At 34.7% G+C, this 25,134-nt stretch overlaps 2 long non-coding RNA genes across 4 annotated transcripts in view; one reads left to right on the plus strand and one right to left on the minus strand.

Annotated features, from left to right (window-relative positions):
• The window catches only part of LOC135299457 (uncharacterized), a 254,349-nt gene that overhangs the window by 49,071 nt on the left and 180,144 nt on the right, over window positions 1-25,134 (minus strand). The window contains exons 4-5 of the long non-coding RNA XR_010361437.1: window positions 17,767-17,811; window positions 14,725-14,860 (exon numbers count right to left, since the gene is read on the minus strand). This is a non-coding gene — a long non-coding RNA (uncharacterized LOC135299457). The remainder of the gene's footprint in view (window positions 1-14,724; window positions 14,861-17,766; window positions 17,812-25,134) is intronic.
• On the plus strand, window positions 981-15,344 carry LOC135299458 (uncharacterized). Of its 3 annotated transcripts, none has more exons than XR_010361440.1 (5): window positions 981-1,338; window positions 6,222-6,345; window positions 7,790-7,873; window positions 14,784-14,897; window positions 15,215-15,344. It is a non-coding gene; the product is annotated as an uncharacterized LOC135299458 (long non-coding RNA). The 3 variants fall into 3 exon arrangements; XR_010361441.1 differs by lacking the exon at window positions 981-1,338 and adding an exon at window positions 4,533-4,664; XR_010361439.1 differs by lacking the exon at window positions 981-1,338 and having other exon boundaries at window positions 5,957-6,345.

Raw genomic sequence — 25,134 nt, forward strand, 5'->3', positions numbered from 1 at the left:
ATGATCACACTGATATATTGTAACTTCAGTATATCAGATGGGCAGTAAATGCTATGCAGGCAAAAGTGCCTACTCATAGTGGCTTCCAGAAAAATGCAAGCTCTGCCTGAACCTTCCAAATTAGTTATATAATACAATGAAGAGAACTGTGGGCTTAGTTCATCACCTGACATTTTTGGAAACAGATTTCAGGTCAGAAGCCAGGTCAGTATCCACTCCTCAGATTTGCATTTCCACAGATAATTAGATATCACATGCCATACATGATATAAAAGATAAAATCCTAATACATACAGGAAACCAAGAGTTATACTTAAAAGTCTTACATCATCCTGACCAGGAATTCTCTTACAAAAAGACTTAGCTTCTGACATCGGATCTGGAACCTACACCATCAATTTAATATCTACAACTTCAGTGATGTGTTCATGCCTCTAGGTTATCTTGCCACAGCCATTTTCAAGATATGTAGATGAACACATAGTCATCACCTATCAAGATAATCCTCAAATGTCCTTTTAGAAGTAAATCTTCTAGTCTAATTGTTCCTTTGATTCTTACAAAGAATTTTGATCTTTCTTCCTTTGCTGCCATTTTTTAACAAGGACAGTCATTGACATGGTTTGCTGATGCAGCTAGAAAATGGACATCTTGAATGCCAAACTTCAGATATGGCAGTAATCTAACTATAAAAGATCCATGGCGACTGGTAACTACTTCCCAATGTTCAGATAGTGCTACTGTGTCATGGGAAGGGAGCCTCTCTTATCTACTGCCATCCCCAGTCCTTGTCTTTATCACTACTAAGCTGCTTCAATCCTCTCTCTCCCAGAGGAAAGAAAAAAAAAACTTAAAGCATTCCCCAGTCACAAACATATACATAAGTTTCTATGACTTTTGGGGCTGGAAACCCATCAGCCCTGGATGATTCCCAGCACCTGTGCATCATTTCCTTACAAAATGGGACCAGCTGCCTTTTAAATGGCCCCAGAACTCCCATGCTCTGTAATACTGGAGTGGGGGAGAAAAAAATTTCTTAAATTTTACTTAAACAAGCACTGGAGTGGAAGATAAATTAGAGCTTATGGACTCATGAACAGGAGGTTAAGCTGAAGGCAGAAATAGAGTAAGGGCAAAGTTGGGAGGGAGTAAGAGGATCTGCTGTAAATCAGGAAAGAACAGTGAAAAAGAAAGAGCAACAAGACTGAAGGAAAACAAGTATTCTGAAAAAGATGTAAAACATAGGCAAGGAAGGAAAACAAGACTAACTGGGCATGCATAAAGGAACAGACATGAGGTACAGCAGAAAAATGAAGACTAGAATTAATATGAATGTGGGTAAGAATATTAAGGTGAAAAAATCACTTCTGCTCATAACAAGGAAAATAAAACTCCAGCTGCTGAATTACTATATTTACTTGGTATATAGTGAAAACTGGAAGAACTTACTTATAAGGAGGAGCCAACTTTAGAAATTATTTCAAAAGTAGGGTTTGGACACGGTAGACCAGAACATCTGTTCAGAAGCCATTATGGTCCATTGTGCAAATTTTTCTTAGTTCAGTGCTTATTGGCTTAATAGAGTGCTCAGCAGGAATCCTTATGGTCCCCTCTATTAATCTTGCTGTCAGCCTTGCACGAATTCCATACTTAAAAAAATACCCCCACCCCTTAGCCCCCCTACACTTATAGCATGAGAAGAATGCAGAGGGAGTCAGACCCACTCTTCAAAAAACAGAAGGAGGCTGCACAGCATCGATACTGTGCATTGCAGGGGTAACAGGGGAGAAAGAGACACATTGCTGTGCTTGGCTTCCTCTCATTCCCTTCTCCTTTATCTAAACACCTTATTTTTTCTAACCCTCTGTTGGTTTTCACAGAACCTGAGTTTTTATCTCTTCTACCATATAAGACATCTGTCCCTCATCACGTTCCAAAACACAAGGGAAACAGAGTTCTACTCTTCACTCATCTCTATCTGCATCTTCCACTCAAAATGATCATATAAGTAGAGCTTCTAGCCCAAGGACTGACAGTTATCTTCTTGATGTTTGGTTGCATGAAAGGCATTTTTAAAAGGATTGCTGCAGGAGGGGATATAATATTTCTTTCTGCAGTCAAAGCAGAGCATATTAATTTTTTTAAGCTTTTGGAATGATACTTCCTAGGCAATGTCCATCTACTAGGCAGTTAGTACAGTTGCCTCAAATAGCTAGAGGAAAGATTGCACTGAAGTTGTACAGGATTTTTTTTCTAAAAAGATCTTCGTTATCCAGTTATATGCAAAATAGATCCTGAAACATCATTAATTTTATGTTTTCCCTTCATTCCTGTGAATGATAAATTGTCAGAGAGTTTTTCTCTTCCAAATTAAGTAAGCTTTGATTTATCTTTGAACTAGGTGTCAGGCTGGGGTAAATTTTTCCTAATTGAACTGTAGTCTCTAGAAAAATTGCAGAGTGGTGTTGACATAACCTCATTAACTGTGGTTCTGAGGATTTGTTTAGCATAGCTGTTTGTTTTGGAATAGGGAATTTAGAGAAAAAAAAAATCTGCATCTTGCACTCCACAAAGCATATGAAGGTCTGAAGGCTACATGCAGTAGTTATTGGAAAATACTTAACTTTCACCTGGACTTGATCATTCCTCTGTATGTAATTCATGTTGAAGATTGCAATCTAGCCCATCTTTCTCTAGAAGCAGAATTTTGGTATCACTGCAGAGCTTTCTTATGGATCCTGCCCTGAAGTTCAGCCTCTTTTGAGATTATTCTATGAAGAATGTTTGCAATTGCATTAATTTTTTCTCTCTCTCTTTTGAAAATGCTTTTACTCACCAGGATCTATCATGGTCCATCTAAGTTCTGCATCTGAAGATGAGGCTGAATTTTCCAAGTAGTAAGCAGAATGAATAAAGCAACAGACTACAGAGTGATATGTAAATTATTCACAGGATTTAGCATGTTTGGTTATGTCTTGAATTAATCAGTATGGTTTTAATTACACTTGTTACAAATGGAACACATTTTTTACTAGAGGATCAAGGAGCCAAGTCTGAAGATAACAGATTTTTCACAAATTTTGTACCTTCTGTCATGACAGAGCAAGCTATCATTCACTGCATGATATGTATTACTCTTTTAACAGTAATGTTAGTTTTCTTCAGGGCAATGTCATAACAAATAAATATAAAGCATAAATGTGATGTCTTTATATCCTTAGCAGCTGAGGTGTGAGATCACCTACATTAGCAACTGCCCTTGAGCTAAACAAGATAGCCTGAAAATTCAGATCTCTACAAGATTTTATCGCTGTTCTTATGGTTAAGAATTTATAGATAAACTGGTGCCAACTTTTACTATACATAGCTTGGATTTTCTGGATTTTGTTCAACTTCTAAAAGCCTGTTTTGACAGCACAGATTTGTCTATGGGTAAAATAGCTTAAAAACACGCAGAATGCAGCTTCCCTTGTAGCTGAAAATAACAAATTGAAAGGAACTGAGAAAGAATTATATAAAAAAACATTAAGGGACAGACTGGAGTTACTTGGAGTAAACCAGCATAGTTCTTTGAAATTCAAAGAAGCCACACTGATTTATACCAGATGAGGATCTGCCCATAATAAAATAAGTTTAAAATTTGAATATTTACACAACTGAGGTATTACAGAAAGTTTAAAAGTAAAATACTTTTCTTAATCTTTCCAGTCAAAGTTCCATGACTTTTTGTGGTTACTGGGATGTTTCCACCATGTTACATTTTTAATCAAGTTACTGCCTCTTAATTTGCTGCAGACCAACATATACCTGTATCTGCATGTAAATCTGAGGTGAGAAAAAATTAAGCTGAATAAAAATAATGTTATTTCTTTTTCTAAAAGAGCTTTACAATTAACAAAAGATAATTGCACTTCAGTTACAAATACAAGGTGATAACTAGAAAAAACAGATTTTCTAACATATAACATCTGAGCAGTTGTCCTCATTTCAGCTAGGGTAGAGCGAAAGTATTCTCCACAAAGAAAACCTAAGGAAATTTCAGTGCACTTCTGTTCAACTGAAGGCTCTCCATAAATCTGATCTTCTAGCCATTTGAGTTTTCCCTCGAGATAGTGCTCAGGTCTCAAGTCCTGTGGATCCCTTTCCCAGACATATACTCATATTTTTGGCAGCTTCCCTGGAGGCAATGGCTTAGTGTGTGTTGGTGTTCTTGTATGTAGACCAACGATATTTTAATAAAAACCTCTAGATTCAAGGTGTTCTGTTGAGGAATTCTCAGTACAGTCCCATGTTCGGGTCCAAGTATACCTCAAGGAACATGTGATCCAGTAGTGTTGATGTTTTGCATAGTTCTTTGTACTGACCCATAGTCCAGATGTTCTAGCAGAAATTATCTGAAAGAGAGTACTCTGCTTGGGACCATTTCTTTTTTTTAAATACAAAAAAAAAAAAGAGTCAAGTTATCCACCTGGAATAATGAAAAGAATTCCCCCTCCTCCAGGAAAACATCTCATCTTAGTTGACTAATCATACAAAAAAAAAAATTTAAATCCTCTCAACTTTCACTGTGCCTTCTGATTTTGGAAGCACTTAGTGCATACTACCTGTTAGGTTCTGTTAGTTGTCAAAGTGTTATTAGAAGTGTCTGGTGCTTCCTTACACAGGTAAGTATATTAGGGCTGAGTTTCAGAAAGTTAAAAGGTGGTTTGCCATTGCTTTAATGTCAGCTATTTAGTCTTTGCTTACCAGAAGCATACATAAGGACTTCATTGCAGACACATTTCCAGTGCTCAGTTTTTCATACAAATATATCTGTATATTAGCTGCACATCTGGAGCTGTTGATTATTTGATTTTTATATGAGTTGAACAAGTTACTTAAATGAGCAAGCACTTTTCAGTGGTCTTTTGGGTCATTATGTAGGATAACCACCATAGTTGCACAATAATTGAACCCTTCTACATTTTAGTTAAAATTTCCCTTTGTAACTCAAACTATGATCATTGCTATTCTGAATTTCTAGATGTTTTATTTGGCATAAGTTTATTTTAAAACTTTTTCAGTACAACTATTACTAATTATCCAAATATGATTTAGTAGAAATATATGTAGATGAAAGATTAAGGGTTGATCTATAAATATAAAAACTGAAATGGCTATAGAAACTCCCTACCCCCTAAAAAGTACTTTTGTCCTCTTTAAATAGTAGCTTCAGATTTACTATTACAGGCAAGATGCATAAGGAATTAAATGGTGTCTATGTGTTGATTTTTTTTTATTATGTAAAACATTCCTTGAATACCCTAAAATGCAGTAGAGTTCAAAATTGCTGTTACATATAGAATGAAAATGTTTGAAGTGTTGAGTCCAGCCACATTTTTGGTGGAGGTATTTTGATCATATCAAAAGATTATGGACTGAAGTCTAACCTCAAGCATACAAGGCAAATATCTATTTTACATCAAATCCCTATTTTGCCTCTCACAGTTTGTGATATATTTGCTCTCACTTGCAAAATCCTATCAGATATAACTTTATTAATCTATTAATTTTTTTGCATTAATAAGAAAAGAATAAGCAATGTGCTAATGGAATTCATAGATTATACTAATTTGGGAGGAAATTATTTTAGATTACCATCACAGTAGTATACAATTTCTTTTATAATTCTTTCCATTTTACTCACCTATGCCCAGAAAAGCCTAATCATATATATGTATATGTACACATATATAAAATGTATGACGTATCTGATTATAGTATTATTTAATTATTATTTTATTATAATAAGACATTTTTGAACCCTACTCTGTAAGGTTAACATTGACCCTATTGGAAAACCATGTAAAATTGCTGCAATAAAGAGGAACAGTAACTGTTACCTCTATTGGTGCTGAGAGCCCCTGATTGTGACACCTGAGGATGAGACAAGTTAATATATTAAAAAAGCTGATTTTGCCTCAACCAAATTACTTGGCAGCAGCTAGCAGTGTAACAGACTGCCACATGCAGCCAGACCATATATAGTTAGGCAAACAATAAAAATTATGAATGAAAGAGGAACTTGGGCTTTGTCCTGAGAGATACTGCAGCTACACTTTGACAGAAAGTGTTTGGGAAAAAATATCAGTGATGCTTAACCCAAGATGAAAAGCCCTCACCAGCCAGCCTGTCAGGGTTGTATTCCAGGGTACTCAATAATCCATTTTATCTGACTCCAGCTGTCGTGATCAGAGGCCAAGCAACAGGTGTCCCTCCCTGGAAGGAAGGGTCAGGGCTCAAGGAGATTTTGTAAAGCACACACATGGAGCACAGCTAACAGCTGATGAAGACACCATGTTGCAGGTAGGAAGAGCTCGCAAGAAAGTGAATAGAAGATGTAAGAATGTTTCTAAATAGTGATGCTAAATCTATATGCACTAGAAAAATATATCATTTTTCAAGGTATCTCAATAGAACTATTTGTGTGTCCTGCATATGATTAAGAGACTGTCATACAATGGGAAGGGAACCTGAGGGAAAAAAGAAAACTATCTTCTAGAATGTTTCTATCATAGAATGTTTCTATTTCAAACATTCAGGTTTAATCCGGTATTGTGTTGAGACTATAATTAGAGAAAAAGGTCAAACCTTGCTAAAATTTACTCCAAAATACATGAAAATTTGCAGCTCACAATGCCTTTCCTAACATTTGCAGAGCCATTATATACTGGGCATTTTTATTCAGGTTTTTTTTTTTCTCCTTTTGAGCTGAACTTCCCTAGTTTTGGTTTGGCTTTGTTTTTTTTTTTTTAATAATTTTTTCATTATTATCCATACTACTTGTCAACATTTATGACCTTAAATGTAGAATAGCTTCAGGCAGAATTAACTCAGTCATGATACTTCTATGCTGAAGCAAATCACCAGGAAAATTAACACTCATTAAAATCAAAAGTGTTTAAAATCTAATATCTCATTGCAAAACTGTCCATTTACTAAAACCCAATTAAAATGCAATTAGCTTTATAAGTGATGTATATAATATCTAAGAAGGTCAATTGCTCTGCACTTTATAATTCTAATTTGTTTTCAGATTATCTACTGAAAGAAAATTTAGAATGGCTTTTAAACTTCACTCTTAGGATATGTAACTAAATGTTGCCTATACATAAACATTTTTTATTAAAAACAAGAATGTTAATAACTCATTGTGAATAATTCTACATTTATTTTTCTGTTCTTTATGACAGCCACTAATAGCATAATTTTGAGTAATAAACAATCCTCTATCAAAAACACAGAAGTAATTATTTTAACCTAAATAGATCAGGATGTTCTAACTTTCAAAGACATGCAGTCAAACTGTAAATAGCTATCAGTGGGAGGATAGACACCTGTTTGATGATATGATTAATTACTTTCCTGTAGGTACCCTTTGCTCTTTATTGACCTGTGAAAGAACTGGACAATTAGCTGAGAAGGAATCCTACATTCCACATCTCTTACATGACTGGACAACACGAAGCACGGCTCATATACTAATCTGATTTGGTGAAAATTTGCTATATTATAAATCTTTTGTACTAGCTCTTGATAACAAAAATACCAATTTCAAACACATGTTATGTTGTTCAAAATATGAAAGAAATCTGCAACAAAAGTCAGTGCAACCAACTTGCTTCTCATATATGTTATTTTAAAAATTATGAACCGCCTTGAGGAGGAAATTAAATTCCAGCTACCTCTTCAGTGAGATTCCAGTGTAAAGTATTTAACATCCTTATTTCCTTTCTACTTGTGTTAACAGGGTTTGTTCCTTCCCTATGACTGGTGGGCTGAAAAGATATTCTCCCTTCATTTGATACTCATATTTGAACTTGCTACTTCTAAAGTATGTAAGAAAAAAAAAATTTCCATTCTTCTGCTTCTCTGTATCTGATGAAATGTCCCCTTTCCATCCATAAATAGTTCTTTCAATTTAAAATTTGTCTTGCTCTTATTGTGCTTAAACTACTTTACTTAATTACCTATAAATCAGTACCCATTCTATTCTATTCTTTTCATCTGTATGAACATATTTTTATTGCTCTTTTTTCCCCCCTATCAATGGGGGTTTTTTTCCTATAAATTTTCCTATCAAGTGAGCAAAGTTTTAGCAAAAGCAGTCTCTGGTTTTGAATTATGTTAGGTTTTGGGTTGGGGTTTTTTAAGTTATTTTTAATTATTCTAGTGACTTAAAAAATGAATCAAAAATAATTCTTGTTGGTACTAAGTTTTCTTGTTTCTTAGGCAGTGATTGTAGATATGCTATTTATTTACATTGAGCAATTCCATCAAGGAGATGACTCCTAGCTGGTATCATAGCTGAAACTATGTGTTTCAGCTTTTTAATAAAACATAAATTGGTGTATTTTCTGATTTCACTGCTCATTTTTATCACAGAAAAATTACCTTCTGGTTTTTTGTCTGGTAAATTATAACTACAGAGCAAGCTGTAGTTGTCAGGATTGGAAGAATTAAAATTAATATTCTTTCAAAAGGGTTTCTTTTTTCTCTCTAAAAGTATTGGACAAATTATTTGGTGGTTTCAGAGAAATGTATGACTTCTAATGTGAATGAATTTTGTTATGGAATGGTCAAACCAGTGTGAAACATTTTTGGATACTTGCATTTTTGATCTTTGAATACCCTTATGATGATCAAGGTAAAAGTGTCTTAGAAAGTGGGGTTATGTAGGTTTATATATAGATAAAAAATAAAACCCAATATTCTAACCAAAGTCATACACTTGACTCTAGACTTGTCCTATACCAAACACACCTGGGTGCCAGCCCAAGCTCAGCCACAGGTTCTGGATGTGCTCTGGAGCACGGTGGAGGAGGCAGTGGGGGCCCTCCTGCCCTGCACAGCACAAACATGCACAAGAAGGGAGCACCAGCTCCTCAGGGAATGTTCTCCATCACCTCTCACAGTGGTGTCACTCACCTGCCCACCCCACTGCTCAGGGCACGAGAGCCTGTGCCTCCAGGGGCTGTCACCTGAGCACAGGGCAAGGCAGATTTGAGGGCAGGTTAGGGGTGGTGTTCCTTCTTCTTACTCTTCCTTAAAGACAGGACACATGCACAATCTGTCTATATTCTATGAAATGGAAAACATTCCTGAGAAGTAGAACTTGTTTCTCTTTAATGACTTCAATTTTCTCATGAGATAGTTGGTTTTCTTTTTTTTTTCTTTTATTTCCCCCCACCCTGGTCTCTCATGGAAAAGCTAAGGAGAAAAAAAAAAAAAGAAAGAAAAACAGACTCATTTAAAAGCAGATAAATGTATTGAAATTAATTGATACTTTTGTGCTTAGCATTTTAACTAGAAAAGTATTGCTTATACCTAGCTTATACTTATTGCTTATACCCAATCAGAAAATTGGGTATAAGACATAAGTAAGCAAAAAAAAAAAAACCCTGTAAGTGATTATTACCTTCTAATCTGCATAGATAACTGTAAGTACTCTCATGGAGGGCCACAATTGATGAAGAACTTCATTATTTTTCTAGTTTTTATTTATATTGTTATTAATACTTTTAATGATCTGGTCAAACAGAAGTAGATATCAAACATTTTGTAATCTTTAATTAGTGTCAAAGCAAGCCCAGGGTGTGAATAGCTTTTAAGGGAAAAACACATTGTAAGTCTAGATCTATTAATGCACTTTTGACTGGAGTCAAAGTTGACAGTTTATTGCAGTAGTGGTATGTATATAAAATTTATATTCACAACCCCAGAAGAAGGGTTTGGCTTAAACAGATCAGAAGTTCATTTTTTATTTCAGTTGACTAATACCCTTGGAAGAGAGCTTCATGGTTGCTTTATTCGATGATAAATTTGTAAGAGTCGTTGCCTGTAGGAATGTGGTAGATGAGAGGAATATGGACAGAAATAAAATCCAAGCAGAACAAAAGGTCCACAGAGGGACCTCTCTGACAGTTAAACCCCCTTACTGATTGATGGAGCATTCAGTATCTTCTGTTAGGAGATTTGTACTTGGACACTGTGTTTTACTGTTATCTTGTTACACCAACTTCTTAAAGTAGGGAAAAAGAAATAGTCTCCTTACTGTGCAACTTTGGTAAGAGAAAGGAAATGGTTGAATCCATGTGCTCACAATATCTGCATGGAAATTCTAGGGATTTTCATGCAAAGTGAACCTTACATCTTCATAGTACTTTTCCAAGAATAAGATACTTCATACAGTAGATAAATATGTTTTTCTATTACCATTACTATTCTGACTGGTGATTATCATGCACTAATATAGAAATGGGGTTTGGATGTCATTGCAGAAGTTCAGAATGAAAAAGCCTTTCAAAAAATAAGATATATGACCTTTGGATTTTAGATAAGTTGGAATACAGAACTTGTCATATTTCCTCTGTAATTGTATATATGATAGAAAATATGCATGGAATTTAAAATGACATCAGCTAAAAATGTATTCACATGCTTATGAAAGGTAATTAAAACTGATACTATGACCTAACTGGAAAAGGGAGGACAGAGTGCATGCAAGAAAATTTAATGGAATATTTAAGTAGGGATTTTTAAAGTGCTGAAATAGATTCTATTTTTAAAATAATTTTTAGTTTATCCTATAAAATTCTCTATTGATACCAAACACATTTTATTAATTTTTTAAAGGGTTAGTCATGGGTAGCAGAAATAGGATTTTAAAACTGTGCTTATTTTTCTATTATTTTAATTTTGTATTTAAGGACCAAAGCATATTTGAATAAAGGAAAACAGGCATTCAGTCTGAGTTGTGATTGCTGAAGAGACAGAGGGCATCTGAACCTTTAACCATTAGAAATGTTTTGGAGCAGATGGAAGAAAGTATGTAAAGTGTCCTGAGTATTTTAATTTTCTTTGTTTCTTGAGTATTTTGTAGAATTAAAAATGTCAAGATATGGTGTGTGGGCGCTGTGGTGAAGGACACCACCATTGAGGAAGGGCAGTGAGAGGCAATGGCCAGATCAAAAGCAGGCATTTGGAATAAAACAGGTTTATTCAAACATAAAACATTGTCATGCCTTTGGATACAAATAGAAAATTTTAAGAACTCTAGTTTGTAACACTCTTTATCCCTTTGCAAAATAAACCTGGAAAAAAAGTGAAAAGGAGATCCCATGATCTCTCCTACCCAGAGCTCATGGCAGATTCCAACAAACTCCTACAAAGGCACAAAAATCATATAGGAAGAAAGACACCTGACATTTTTAAAATAATGTAAAATTTTAACACAATTTTTCATTATCGGGTTTTTTTTTTTTTTGTATATGGGAGAGGATAGCCATATACTGGTACCATAAAGATATGAATAAATACACAGTGAATGTCTGCTTTATTGGTTTTGAAACATATTTGCCCTGGGAAATGGTAGGATGGTAGTTGAATCACAAGGAAATATATAGTCTAAAAAGGAATTTGGAATTCACTAATAATGCCCCTCCTAATTACAAAGAGTCTAAAACCCTTGGGAATGAAAGCAAAAATATGGTCAAAATTAAATTTACCCTCAATCAGGGTAAAGGAAAAATCTTTGTGTCAGGAAAAATCTCTACTCCTTGCTCACTATGAGAATGGCCACAAGGCAGGCAATGCCCTTTCAAAATCCAAAGCCGCTTTGCCTTTGAGTCTTATTTTGTGCCAAAAATTTTAAAGTGTCCTTGATTCCTTTTCGTGCTTTACTGTTGAACTTCTTCCATTCTGTCAAAGCTCTTTCCTTACAGTTTCAGGGCTTTAAAGCCTCATAATGACCTTTCTAGTTGACCCTGACCCATTCTTCATGCTATCATGATGTAGTGTCTTAATGGTTCCGTGAAGTACAGTCCCTGAAGGGGTTAATTCTCCCCTGCCATTCAGCTGTTAGTTTCTCCTGAATTTCCCACTGGACTGTCACAAAGGATAACAGAGATGTAATAAAAAGGTCACGCAGGTGCTCCCACAGAATATGTTATCAAGTCCTAGCAGTGAAGGAATGTGAGTAGGCCTATTTGAATGAACAATGAAGATACAATAAAAGAGAAGCTGGGTTACAGGCAGCAGGCAGGTTTGCACTAAAAGAGTAAACAGGATTTACTGTATTCAAGGAGTCTGAAAAATTACACTCATTAGCCATGTATCCAGTAAATCGATAATACCATTATGTGTTACAATGAGAATTAGCTTTAACAGCTATTTCATACAACTCAGCAGGGACTCACAGCTAATTCAATTTTTACTGCATTGTATTCACACAAATATTCCTTCAAAATGGTATTACTTTTGGTTTGTCATTCATCTATTTCCTCACTTTACTCAATACATCTAGGAAAATAAAATACAGCTCTCAAAAGGTGTAGCTGAAACACAAGGTTCATTGCTCCTGCACCTTGTGTCAAAACACTGAAGACCAAACCTTTGTCTTGCATGTTCTGCCACTAATGCCTTCATTAGCCACTCAGCTTTCTATTCCACAATAGATCAATGCCAGCTCCCAATGACTCCTTAAAACAGGTCATCCATGAGGACTGCTGCAGTAAGGATACTTCTACCTCTCCCTGATTTCCCTTTATCAGAGCCTTCCTGGATGGCTATTATTCTCAAGTGCAGCAGCTGCAGGCTTAATTGGGAGCCAGCAAATGAAAGCAATTTGGTGTTCACACCTTTACTGGGCTGCATGGCCTAACTTAGTAAACAAAGGAAGGAAGGAGGGAGAGATAAAAATGGATGCTTTGTCAAAAAGTATCCAATAAATATGGCTGATGTGGATAGAAAGATAGAAAGCTCATATTTTATGGAGAAAGCAGAATAAAATAGTGAATTGTGCAAGGCAATACAAGTAGGACATTTAAGAATTTCAGTGCCCAGAGACTTGTGGCAGAAGTCTTAGCTTTTATGTGAGAGAAATCAGGACAAATATTCAACAGACCATAACCAAAAGAGCCTGTGATTAAGTGCCAACAGCACTTAGGGTCATTTCCCTTGGTAAAGGCATCATAATAAATTTAATTTATTATCTAATTTTGCTTCTTTTACTCCATGAAGATATTTTTAGCAGAAAGTGATAGACATATCAAGATTATTTTGTGTCAAAGAAACCTCAAATTTCCAGAGAGGAAATGTGGAAACTAGAGAGATTGAGGGAGGAGAATCATATATCGTTTGTTGCATCACAACTGCTGCTCTTTAAACTTTATCCTATATCTGAGCATCATTTCCTCTAGACAAGTGTACAAGGTACTAAATCTGGAGATATATGAGATTACTAAATCTTATACAATAGTAATTGAAATTCACATCCTCAGGTAATTTCCAGCATCCTAGTATATGTTGCAAATGAGACACACATGCCAAATATGCAGCCCAGATTAAAAACACTGCTTCACAATGTATTTATCTATGACAATGCTAGCGAATCCTAGGGAGTTGCTTCTTTTTCTAAAATTTGAGGTTCCCTGCATTCCTTCTGGGATTTTTTATCTAAAATGCATTTTTGTACTGCTCTAACTAAATAATTAAAAAAACTTGATATTTCCTTTGAACCCCAATCGGAAATCTGTAATGGATCAAAATGATCAGTGTTTTAAATTGACCATTAGAGTTTCTTTATTGAGCTCTTTATTTGTGTGAAAGAAGTTGATTGAGGAAACTATTCCTATATGAGAACAAAAACAGGATAATCACTGCTGGTGATTATTTGGTCATTACTGTGCATTGCAAAATAATCCTTTTTTCATCCTTAAAAAAAAATAGTCAAATAATTACTTGTCATATGCCATACAGTGCACACAGGTTTTATTTGGAACTCAGTGTCCTCTCAGTTTTTCACCTATACAATTATTCTTGGGGATCCGGGCAAACACCTGAATTCTCAAGTTGCCTCTTGCAGATTCTTTGCACATGGTTGTGTGTTTAAAGTTTGACTGAATAATAATAAAGTAGTTATTAGGTAGTAATGGGTAGTTAAAATATAGGAACATGTGTGCAGTTTTTAATGGGAGTTTTTGTTGTGGGTTTGGGTGTTTTCTTCCCCTGAGGAAATGCTTAACTGAATGGGGAGGCACTCGATTGAGTGCTTGAACTGGTGATTGTTTCAATTGAAAACAAAGTTGTAGAAGGTCAGAATGGGTCACTTGTATGATACTGTGTGCTTCTAAATTGGCTGTGTTCTTGCTGGTTTATTAAGAGCTTGGTTTAATGTTTGCCAGTCTTTTCCATATAGAATGTTGCTGTAAGGGGCACAATATCAAAATGTGTAAGAAGTTGTCCTACCTAGGCAAGGCCCAGAGTTGTTGTTTATATTTTGTCTTCAGTTTTCACTGAAAAACATTGCTTGTTATCAGAAAACTGAGTAGATCATCAAATACAATTTATTTAGTTTTTGACAACTGACATTTGTGCAAACTATGTCACTTCAACTGAGAGCACTAATAAAAGTAAATAAAGTTTTTTAAATGTTTTAAAAGAAGACAGAAATTGCAAGTAATTTTGAGGGGAGCCATGATGCAAAAGCCTAGAAGTAGATGAACAGCAGGAGGAAGAAAGAAAATAACAAGAGTTTTCAATATGCATTGTGAACAAACCCTTCTGTCACCTTGTCCTTTTACATCCAAAGCAGCCTTTTGGGACCACATCCCACATCCTCCCACATACAGAGGGCAGACTGTTATTTGACCAAGACAAAACAACAGAAACCCACAAGATGGTTACATGCCTATTCCTCTTCTGTCTGCATCACTCTCCAGTTTCATGCATTCATTCTTCTGCAGCTGCCTCCTCTCATCTTCGAGGCTACATCAAGGCTTCCTGCTGCCAGGCTGGGGCGAGACATCTCGGCTCAGACGTCCTGGAGGCAGAATGAAGGCACCCATGAGTGATTGAAGGTAACAGATAGATGGACTAAGTGCTCATTAACAATACGTGTGCCTATGAAAAATCTGGTGCCCCAGGCCAACTGTCCATTTGGCCCAACCCCAGCATTTAACAGTTGCTCAAAAATATTTGTATTCCATTATAGTTAATTTTTCCCACATATTTACTGTAAAGGATTGCTATAATGAGTTCCAGCTTTTGAACTAGACTGACCTATCATGTCAAAATCAGAGCCATGTCAGCAGAAGCTGGAGACTTTGTGAAAACTATGTGTGAAGCCTGCTGCACATGATGTATTTCAATAGAACTTTTTTCTCTCCCCATGTAGCCAAACTCACATCTGATGAACTCAAGATATTCTGAGGAATGTGTGTGCAGTGAACAGCAACAGAACATGAGGATGGCATGCTGAGAGACAAACCATTGTTTTTTCTATTAAAATATGTACACATACAGCACTACAGAGATGAGTGTTTCAGTTCTTCACCTATTCATGTTTCTTATACCTTGTTTCTGGGGAAAAAAATCAACCTAAAAATGAGCCATGCTATTGTCCTATTTCTTTAAGATCTTATTTGCTAAAGAATAGCTGACAATAAACAAAAGACTGGGGGCTGGCTTGCCAGCTAGCCAAATTAATTACATGAAATGATATGACTAAGATTCTAAGACTGCTATAGCTTCAGAAAATACGAGCAGTGATCAATTATGTGTGAATTTCCAAACATTTTTTATAGATCTGCACATAATACATGAGTATAATTCTGTCAGACTTCCATCTCTCAAATCACTTTTTTTCCTCTCAGGCTCTTGGAATAGCTTTTGTCATGTGTAAACCTAAGAAATTCATTGTAAAGGCATGTCCTTCAGACAGCATTTGTCTCATCCTACCTATTCTAGACACTGGTGAGAGGCACTGGCCTTGTTGCCAGCTGCTCAGAGGGCTGCTCCCCTCCAGGTCTTGGGTACATGATCTCTATACTCCCAGTCCATGCACGTCAGACTCTCTCATCCTCCCTGCAGGAGGAGACAATGTAAACCTTCCAATTTTATTTTCTGTGATTATGCTGGGAAAAGCAAGCTGAAAAAGAGAAAGGTTTGATGTTTGAGGTATTTCTTGTGTTGTGTAGATGCTCAGAGCCTCCAGCAGCAGTTTCTTGTGATCCTCACAGCCCTGTTTCCAGCATAGTCTGGCTTCCCGCTGATGGAGAAACTGGGAGGTGACTTCTCAACCAGGATATTCCTCCTGAAGCTTCAGGCAATTTTTTTATTTGCTTACACTCAGTATTAACAGACTGTAAGTCAATATTTACTGGAAAACTGTACAAGGAGCAGAAGTTGATGTTCTTTTAAAATTTCACAACATTCTAATTAGCATAAAGAAGCTGATAAATGTCACAATATGAAATTTTACTTCAAACACAGGTATTTAATCTCTAATAAATTCTGCTTCGGTCCATTTTGTGGTAGCAGATGTCAATAGAAGGGGGAATACTACTAGATTTCTATTAAAGCTACACTGACAGCTTTAACAACTTCCTCAGGATGTGGCCCCTCGCTCCATAGGCAAGGGAACAGAGTGGCTCAAGAGTCTGCTTTCCAGGCTTTGGAGTCACTCTAAAGCCAGCAGGTTATTTCCATGTGTCATAGCAGTCCAGGTCTCTTGTGAACTGTTTGTGATACCCTTGCAGCCTTAAAACCTAGGGTCTTTTTGTTTGAGAAATCATTCCCCCCAGAACCATACATAGGTTTCACCTCAGAGGGGACTGTGGACAGAAGTGAAAGTCAGAACATGAGTTCCCTGCAGTTATCTCACAGACTAAAGCTGTCCCAGGTCATCTGTGTTTGAGCCAAAAAAAATGACAGACATTTGGATTAAAAAAAGGAAAAAAAAAAAAAAACAGAGGAAAGTTAAAAGTTCAAATTTAGAGCATTGACAGTGTTTTCAGGGATAGTGTCATATTTCTACATTTTCTCCTCTGTTCGCAAGCCTTCATGTAAAATATTATCTGTGTAGGGTTTTATGATGGTACCAGCTCACAATAAATACTGTGTATAAGCAATTGATAATTTCATTTCATAATTTCTTTATTTTGACTATTTTTTTCTGATTTAAGCAAAAATTATTTCCAATATTTTCTAAGAAACTTTAATTAAAGCTCTACAAAAAAGATACTTTGATCCCAGGTTGGCACTTTCAAGGCCCTATAATAGCACGTATAATAGTAAATACTAAAATACTGTCTAGTATGAAAAGTTTTCCCTATAAAATTTTCTTGTGTGTGTGTGTATAACCAACTGTTCTGAAGCTGGTTTCTACCACTTTTTCAAAACAATTGCGCTCTTGTCTTTCCATTCATTCCACTCCTATTTTTCTTATATGTACAAGAAATGCTAACACTGGACATTAAATTTAAAAATATGACAACTGTTTAAACAAAAAATCTGCGCATAACAGTCAATCCACAAATTAAAAAGGATAATAAAACGTAATCTGGTATTTATTTTATTGAAGTAAAATAAAAAATAGTCAGAAATACCTCCATCATCCCAGCTGCACACATCCTGGAGGACACCACCCCTGACAGCCACCTCCTCCCTAGTCATGTCTCAGGGCTGTGCCACCTTGCAGACAAACATAATCCATGTTGCTTATGGCTAGGTCAGCATTTGGGTCTTTAGTGACAGCTGAGGCCAAGTGGGCAGCTGGAACGGGCACACTAACAGTTTCCACTTCAGAGACAAAATGTGGGTAGTTTTGGGGTTTTTTTTAAGGTAAGTTAATTTTTTAAAATGTAAATATGTAATTATGTAGCTCTCTTTACTTTTGCAAACAGTCAGCTACTATGGGAATTCAGCATGTAAGTTTTTCTATTTTACCTCTGAACTCTCTCCACATATCCTGCTATCACAGGCCTTAGGCAACTAGAAGATACAGAAAAAAAATTAAAGTAAATAATCAGAAGACTGTATGACATTAATTTTTATTTAAAATACACTTTGTAGATATTCCTTAGAGAGCTCTCCAGAGTATCTTGTCATACTGTGAGATTTTCTAAGCACTGGTAGATTTCTAATGACTGATAGAGAGTAGTATTATTTTCCAAGTGATCAGTGTGGTTTCCTTTCATCTTTGAGTTTCTAGGAAAGAAACCCCTAATTTAAAGTCTAATATCTTTCTTCTGTTCCCGTACACAGCAGATGGCACATGCAACTACATCCTACTTTGTAATTCCTATGTGACATTTATTATTCATCAGAAAGGAAGTTAAAAAATATTATCTTTGCAGCTTCTGCTTTGGCTGGTCATATAAATTAGACAAAATATTGCTTAAAAGAAATTGTATTTGAAAGCATAAAAACTATTAAAAGTATAGCATAGGGGCCACCCAGTGGGGCAACAGCTGCCAAAGCATAGTTCAATGAAGAAAGCAGAGTTTGTCAAAACAAAGTTGTTGACAATGTTGTCTACTATATATTTTTCCATTCATATATGATGTTTCTTCATATAGTAAGAAGGAAATTGGAGAAAATTCAAGTACCAGTGATCATATATTCAAATACACCCAACTTTCCCTTTCTTTGAGGTCTCAGGATCATTTTATGTGGCTTTACAGTAGTTCTTATTATTGCCTCTTTCCAAACTGCAGGCAAGGTTTAAATAATAATACCTGTAAATATAAATTAAAAGGAAAATATTGTTATTCAATTAAGTTAAAAGTTGTTATATAAATATGTGGAATTCCTGGACAGCTTTCCAAAAGAGGTTTCTCTGCACAAGTAAACCTGAAAGGTTTGGAGTTACCCTTATGAGTTTTTTTTTCAAAAGTAGGAATACAGCAATCAGGATGGTCACATTGACCTATGTAATTCTGACGCTACCCAGGTCTTCACTCACTCTGTCTTTACAGTGAATGAAGGGACCATTTCTTTTATTTAAGCTTACAAGACTTCTTAATTGATGAAATTTGAATTTATTTTCATGAGGCTTGTGAACGCTATTATTCAAAATTTTGGAATATTTTTGAAATTGACAGCTATCTGAGTAGTATAGTGTTTGGGGATTTTTTAATTTTCAAAGTAATGTTAACCAGTAAGAATGCAGATTTCCAAACCTCAGACTTCAAGAATATACACCTTACATATAGTCCTTTCAAAGTTTATGTAGTAATAACAAATAATTAATGCTTTTTTACAAAAAGCAGTATACGTTTTCAATTTGAATAATTTGTTTTTTCTACTTCTGTTTCCTTCCAGTTCCTAACTAGTTAGTGAAATAACTGAAATTTATTTACTTCATTATTAAAAAGCTACTGACAGATGGATTAAGATGATCATACTCTTCAAATCTCCTGAAAGTAATTTGCCTTTGAGAGATAGAAAATAAAACAGTAATTATTAGTCCAAGGATTTTGTATGTTAATCTAATTAAGAATACAGACTTCTTATGTCTTGGTTGGAGTCCTATCCTAGTAGCAAAGTAATTTATAGTTCATTTCACTAGATTTTTTTTTGCCATCTGCCTATAAAAAAAAATAGTTAAAAGATTTCTATAGTACCTACAGTTTGCATCACACTTCCACTCTACATCATATTTTTTGCTACTACATCCAGATGGGCTGCTCATTTGCTATGTAGTTAATAATATTCTTCAGGCTTTATCATAGCGAGGGAAAAAAAATTTGTAGTATATCTTGCAATTTTAAAATAAATTGTTTTGATTTATACAGATTGATCTTGTCCCTTCCCCTCATGAACTTCCTCCTTTTCCCCACCTTTCCCTATATCACTTTCTAATACAGTACCTCAGATAGTACTGTCACTCATTGTCTGATAGAAATTCTGAGAGCTTTCACTGGAAAAATGCAATATTTCATGTCTTTATTTCCAGAATATTAAAATTCTTAGTTTTATTGGTGTTTATGCATATTATTTTCTTACTAAATTTGATTGATTTCAAGATTATTTAGCTTACTTATGGTCAACTGCGTTACTTCCAAAAAATTCTCATCTGCTTGGTAACAACTGACCTTGTATTTAATATTTTCAAATATTTTGGTTTTGAAAATTTAGGATAAAAAAGGATTTAGTCATTTCCTGTAAAGCCTACCCTATGAACCTTCTTCAGAGCTGGGTCAAATGAACCACTTTTAATTTGGTTCCATTTGTTTTGGACCATAGCTTTCATTAAAGAATATTCAGTAAATCTTTTGGTGAAGGAAATATTTCCCATGCATATATGTTTGAATTTTTTCTCTCTCAGCTTGCCTGTACGTTTTCTACTCATCAGATTTCATTCTAATGATGGGTAGGGGGCAGTCTAAATAGTGTTCTTTTATCCACTGATGATAGGCTGAGAAGTGAACATGCTGATAAAAATTCCTTCATCTGTTTCTGAAGGCGTAAAAAACTCCAGTTGAACCAGGCTAAACAGAACATAGGCAAAATATCTGCATTCGATTATATGAAATCTGTCTTTACATCTCCTTTAGTATGATGCCATTCTTTGGTTTTAGTCCTATACAAAGGAAAGGAAAAGCCTTGTTTAACTCTTCAAAGATAACTATTACCACCAAGTAATAAATTAAGCTTTTAATGCTTGAAAGATAGAAAAAAAAAAATCTAAAATTTTGGTGTTTCACAGCTTCTGCAGAATATTTCTTTATTTAAACAAAGCCTACTCTTGCCAATGGACCCAATTTTTTCTACAAATACTGGCATTCACTTGTGAGTAGCAAAGACCTGCCAGAGGTTTATGGTCCTTTTCATTTTACCCTTTGTTCTTCCCATCTAGATTTAATAGTAATGTGTTTGAGCCACAGAGATTCTTAAAGAGTCCCTTAGCCCTTAAATTCATTGGCATGTAGGCAAAAAAAATCAAGACAAAATGGATATTATCATTCAAACACAAATGATCTTCAGTTTACAGCTATTGTAAGTTCTGCTTCCTGGAAAGTATTCACTTTAGAAAACATGTGTTCAAAATTGGTTTTGGATTGTTTTATATGCTCTGTATTTCTAGAAATTCAGCTCTTTGAAAAATGCTAATTTAATTGAAAAAAGCTCTCTGAAGCACATGTACACTAAGTACCTTCTAAGTCTAATTGGAGTGCAATGGCTCAAAGCAATGTCCTCCCTGTGCTGGTGCAGTGCTCTGCAGCCACAGATCCAGATCTGCACTCAGGCACATGGAGCTCTGAACACAAAGCTGCCTTCCAAATCCATTGTTTTTGTTCCCATAATAAATATTCACAGAGAGGAAAAATCTATTGAAATGAAATTAAATAGTTTCACAGGATTTTGTCTTTCTATCCCAGCAATAATCTGGCCTTTTTGTTGAGGCTTTATTGTTCTCAAACATAATTCTATATGATTCCCATGCAGATGAAACACTAACACAGATGATAATTTAAAACTCTCCTTATTATTCCTCATAAGAACTTCAATAAATCATTATAGTGTTATCATTATTCCGACTTGTTTTGACAAGGCTACAACCTTCATGTTTCAAAATGAGTTAGGTCTGAATTTATCTAAGCCCAGGGTACTTTATGTGTTCTGAAAATGTCATGAAATTTTCACTGCCATATATCTTCATAGTGCTAATTTACCGCCAGAACCATATGTTTCTAATCTTAGATTACAGCTGTATAAAACACTCAAAATTGTGTTCATTAAAAGTATTCCTGTGGTTAGGTCAGCCTATCTATATTTATTTTAGGTATGAGGTAGAGTTTTTTATTCTATTGCTAGTCGTTTGGTAGGGACTTTGGGACACACAGGAATGGAACAGAGGAACTGAGAATAAAAGCAAATGTGAGTACAAGATATTGTTTTTGTCCATGAAGAAAGTTCATATTTTTATTCAATTTTTAAACCATTTTATTGTTTTTTATGCATTGAACATTTGCTCAATCCCAAAATATAACTTTAATGTTGGCATGGAAAGAAAATGCCAAAGGTGGTGCTTCGAAGTGTGCATTGCTTTTCATAAATATTCAGGGTTATGGTTTTGGTTCTTTTCAGGAAGTTGGAGAAAAATACTGTCAAGTACATGATAGCATCCAAAAAAAAAACATCTGGAAAAAAAAGTGCATTTTGAACCTGTGAGCTTTTTGTTGTCAGTCCTACTCTCAAAATGGTGCATGAAGTAAAAAGATGCTTGCATAGACACTGTTATATTTAAGAGCCTTATTTGGAGGGCATTCCAGTGCATTGTGTGTTACGAGAAATGTAATGCAGTAATGTTAATTTATTTTTGGTGTTGTTGTTTAAGTTAAATAGATACATAAAACTTACATGAGTTGTTGGCACGCAAGTTATTGCTTCCTGGGGACAGCAGCAAGTTACTGAAACCTTTTTGAAATGATGTAATGATTTTTTGTAATTGAATATGCATATTTTACATGTTGGAGGCTGAAACACACTTTTTTTGGCAGGGTCTTTCAACAGATGCACATGCTGGGGCCCTATTCTAGGAGGTCTTACAGCATACGTAAGTCAATATTTGTGCATAATTTATAAAACTGAGCAATGGAACATGACTTTTCCATCAAATTTACATGATCATACTTCCCTCACTTTGTTTTTTGCTTAACAGGATGTTAAAGCCTCAAAGACATTAAAGAAAAAAAAAATTATAATGTAGGATGAGAAACTAAACATTATTAGCTAATTCTAGTAGAAATTGACTTTTTCTGAAGGAAAAGTACAAATGAAAAACAGAAACAAAGGGGAGTATTGAAAAACTTGTAATTAGTCTTTCAATCCATACTCTCAAGTCTCTGAATGTTTCTCTTTAATTAGCCTGTCTTTCAATTTCTTTCAGGTTTTGATGAAAGAGATAAGCATAGGCAAGGCTGTACTGAACAGAAACCATTTTCGAAACATGTCTGAAGTGTTCATAATATTAGTTAGAGTTGTCTGTGTATCTTGTAGTTTTTTATATTACCTTTGTTCATTTCAGCCAAAAGAAAGGGAAGATACAATAAACATTCTTGTGCGGAAAGTGAATTGCTGTGTCTCAAACATGATGATACAGTCACTGAATTCTACCCGCTAGTTTCTGCTACTGCCATATTGATTAGAAATCCATTGAAAAAAAATCATGTGCTTAATATATCATCAACCATTTTCTATACAGAGCAAAACTTAAATAGATATTAAGGTAAACATTGATTGAATCTTTTAACTTATTGCCAAATATCAATAATGAAAATATACTATACAAAGTAAATAAAAGAGAATTAAGATCTCAGAGGATACTCGTGTTTTGATTTATTTCCTATATTTTTGTAAGACAAGAATAAGCGTAATATGCTTCTGATCAGAGAATCAATTTGTATTATAATGAATATCATCTCTATCCAGTATTTCAGGTATATCCAATGAACACTTGGTATAGAATAGTTTGCATATTCCTAAGTACCAGGTTAAGAGCTTTGGAACTATTATTGTAAAAGATAAACCTGAACAGTGATTTTTGTAATTAGAATGTGTTTTATTAATGACTGAAAGCCAAACTATACCAATAGACTATCTTATCAGAAACATTCTGAAATATAAAAATCCAATAAGCTCTTATAAGAAACCCTCATTTTAATGTCTTTTAAAAGACATTAAGTCACATTTAAAAGACCATTAAGTCAGATTTAAAAGACAGGAATCAGACCAGCAAAGTTTCTGGCACAGCTCTGTGAATGTGCACACTCACAGTGTTTGGGTATGGTTTTTCTTTTTATCTTTCTTCTTTTTTTCCTTTTTTTTTTTTTTTTTTTTTTTGGCATGTCTTCTCATATAGGCAAAGATGCTGTCCCATCAGTGATTTTTCATTACCTTACCATACCACTGATTATATGTTTCATCTCACAAAATTTCCATGTTTATGAGAAAATTTTAATGAAGCTTCTAGAATGTGCTGGCTTTTTTTTAACTGTGATGGCAGCATGTAATTGATTATTTACTAGTTAGAAAAGCAGGTTGAGGGAAAAATTAAATTCCAATCCTAGTCTGCCATCAGATGCTCTCAGAGGCTTTGAATTTATTTCCAATGAAGAAACAATGACAGACTGATGATCAAGTTCTGGAATTTCTCATTGCAGGAAGAATATTAATCAATATATTAGCTACAGCTTTTTTGTTACAAAAATCTGAGAGATGGATTATTCATTTATTTCTGGAACAATAAAAATCTTGCAGTGAGTGTCCTATACTTTATATCTTGTTACTTTTTTCTTTTGGAACCATGAAACACTAAAATATTTTTTTTAAATACTGAAAAAAATTCAGTATTTACAAATTCATAAAATTTCTTTTTTAGGTACTGTTTATATTACCTCAAATTTTTGAATGAGGAAGTAGGTTTTCTTGGCTGTGAAAAGAAAATAAATCTATTTATTACTGCTGTTATTGAGTAAAACTCTAAATATCAATCCATTTAGAGGTCAATGAAAATCATAACTGAACGTAACCATTGAACTGAACCTAAAAATCTTTCTTGCAAACTTGAATGGATATCCAGATCTTGTCACATGCAACCTAAGTCAATTGTTTAACTGAAAATTGAAAGAAGAAATTCTTAAATTTTAATTTATATATACTTTTAGTATGGAGATTCATTTATATAGTTCTAGTTTTAGTTTAGCCTTCATTTTATACATTGTATAGTCAAAAAAATTGGTAACAAAGGTTTATTACTCCACAGATAACACATGAACAACTATGACAGTATCCCAAGAAGTTTTTGCTGTTGCACGCTGATGAAAAGCTATCCTGGTGAAACACATGGGCTGCCAATTATAGTGACTGTTTTCAGTGGCAGTTTAGATTCAGACATGAATTTTCTAAAGAATAGTAAATAATAGTAAAGAATTTTCTAAAGAATAGTAAACAATCAGCTATAAGTCTTTAAGCTTTGGCTCCTCTTACAGAAACCAAAGTATTTTAACATGAGGAAGGTACACTAGATCTTTTAACACCAGCTATTGTGCTGCTGTTACATTTTACCTGTAAGATGAGTTGATGTTCGTAATGTCCCCAGATCACATGGCAAAAATCTGTGACTGTCAAGAATATAAACTAGCTGTTGTCACTAATTATAGCCACCAGACTTCATTCCCATTAGTCAAAAGATTTCATTACAGGAAAGATGTCTGGAGATGGGCACTTACAAATGGTTGTTTTCTAATAATCCTGTCTTGAAATGGCAGAATGAATAACTGGGAAAATAGACCAAGAATTAACTGCAGA

Source organism: Passer domesticus, chromosome 4 (genome assembly GCF_036417665.1).
Source record: "Passer domesticus isolate bPasDom1 chromosome 4, bPasDom1.hap1, whole genome shotgun sequence".
Classification (NCBI taxonomy): domain Eukaryota; kingdom Metazoa; phylum Chordata; class Aves; order Passeriformes; family Passeridae; genus Passer; species Passer domesticus.